The sequence below is a fragment of the Morone saxatilis genome, unplaced genomic scaffold, assembly GCF_004916995.1.
Source record: "Morone saxatilis isolate NCDOM2014 unplaced genomic scaffold, NCSU_SB_2.0 Contig21, whole genome shotgun sequence".
Taxonomy (NCBI): domain Eukaryota; kingdom Metazoa; phylum Chordata; class Actinopteri; family Moronidae; genus Morone; species Morone saxatilis.
This window is the reverse complement of record NW_023339774.1, coordinates 13,528,245-13,530,779: the sequence shown is the minus strand read 5'-3', so window position 1 is coordinate 13,530,779 and position 2,535 is coordinate 13,528,245.

The following is a 2,535-nucleotide window of genomic DNA, read 5'->3' as shown; positions in this document are numbered from 1 at the left end:
TTTTCAGGTTATTATACACCAATGAAAACATACTTATGGATATTATATTCCATTTCTGCCAATAGAGCCTCCTAAATGTTACACACTGGACTTTGAACACAAGTGGGATTGTTGTTCGGTTGGTAATTCTGATGTTTGATTGTGCTGAAGATGTCAGTGGATGTCAAACTCTACTAGTATGCTTCACAATGAAGGTGCTTTCAACTGCTTGCCAGAATTTAGATGTTTTTCCTTACTTCAAGCAAAGTTTTTACATTATCCAGATTTTGACTTGTACTCAAAACCTGTGTTAAATCAATAGCGCCCCTGCTGTTTCTAAGAGGCTCACAGAAAAGACTGTGGGAGACATGAAACTGCTGCGAATCCTTGAATACCTGCAATTTTTCAAACCACCAGTTAAGTATGTGGGACACAGTGTCTGAGACAGGAATAGATCCAAAGGAAGTGAAAGCAGTCATACAGTGGAAAAAGCTCATTTGTCATCACTATCGTTTTTACTAGGCATCTGTGGCTACTACTGTGGATTCAAAGCCAGTTATTCTGCCATTGTCCAACCACCAACCAAATAAACTTTTTAAAGACCATTTTTAAAAGGAAGAGATGTTTTTAAAGACAAGAAGAACCTCAAACAATTCAGAGCTGCTTGGAGATCAAAAAAGTCCCGCTGTATTTTCCAAACTCATCCACGATCTTACCCATGCACATGTGTTTGCTTCTGGTGATGTAACCAAAGTGAGTACAGAGTATATATTTCAGCCTGAAGGAAGAGTAATCAACAAAGGATACACAAAGGAACTGAAAAATAAACAAATCTCAAAAGCTGTACCCCTTCAGCAGCTGGAATTTATGACTTTATTGTGAAAAAATTCCAGGATGGCTGGACAACAATCCTTCCACACATGTGTGATTATGACAAAACTGACTGCCACTGGCCACAGATGGCTGGCAGGCCTCACTGCTTATGATTTTGTTCTTCGGTGACAGTTGGAACACACTGAAGCATACTTGTTGTCCTGGAACCAAGGCACAAACAGATACTTCCCTCTGTAAATGCAGTCTTCTGTCACCAGGTAAGAGTTAGTGGATCATAAGGTTTTTATCAGATTAGTGGTCTAAGTGTGTCCAAGTACATGTATTCATACCAACACATCTGGCGGAAAAGTCCTGCAACAGGACAGGTACGCAGACAAGGTGGCTTTACTTTGTGCTTGCATTACTGTTGTTAAGGTTATTGACGTCTTTGTGGCTAAGTTTTGTTTACTGGGTGACATTTCCCATCACCTTTATCCACATAACAAGCAACTGCAGGGTAGGGATAAACCCATCACCCACATGGACATTCCTAAAAAGACTGACTGTGCTTCATTTTCTGTCACTGTGGAATATCTAATGCCTCTTACCAGGAGCAATAACAGATTTTATTTCCCCTCCATAACTACAATCTAACCACTGCAGTGATGAGATTAGTGAAGGAGGACTGTTTCTGGAGAGTCTGAAATAGCACCAAGCTGCTGCTTCTGTTGCTGGATGATGCATCCAGTGATAGGATGACTTAAGGCTGATACTGCAGCTCTTATTTGGCTCAACTTGTAATCATGCTGCACTGACAAATTTAAAACATAATTGTGCTGCTCTTTTAAAATGACAAAATATCAAATATTTTATACTATTTTTATAGTTTATTTTTGCTGCATTGTGTTCTAAGATGTGCCCAACCCACTGCTCATTATTAATAGATTGTATAGCTGCCATGCAACATTTTATTTATACATAAGGGGTACTTTGATTTGTAGATATGTATGCCTAACATACATGGTAATTATCGAAAAAGGAACCCGCCCACCACTAATTTATACAACACAAACATGCCATAATGTATGTGTATGTGGAGTATGTTGTATTGTATTCTATCCTGACCCACTCTATCCCGACCTTGCATTCTGATGTTCTGATTTATACTCTGCCCCTCCTCTTTTACACCCAATCCCTCCTTTCTTGGTCTATTTTTACATCCAGTATACAATCCATTTTTATCCTGCAGCCTATAAATGTACCATTAAAGAATTAGTGGTCTGCAATCTCGGGATGTGGCCAAAAGCCAACAGTGAACAGCTGTTGACGTGTCAGCCTCTGATCCTGTATGACAGCGCCACTCCTCAACCCACCCTTCCACCCACTCCCCACCCTGAGTGATGAGACAAACAGGAAGAGGAGAGGAAACAAGTCATTCACATGTCAGACAGTAACCTGCCTCAACAAATCCATAACCGCTCCCTCTGGGTGTTACCAGGATAGACACTTCCTTTGTCTGTTACAGACATGTAGGTGCCATGTGGAAATACATGTGGAAATACATGTTCACTGTAAAAAATAAAAATAAAAACTTAAAAGGCTGATTAAGTATTTCAAGGATTGTTGCTGTGAGTGTGTTTTGGAGTCACCATAATTCAACAGAATTTAGTTATAAGCTGTGGCCAGGCTCCTGCTGTATGGTTTTCCATTCTCATGTTACGCTTACACACATGGTATGAGCCA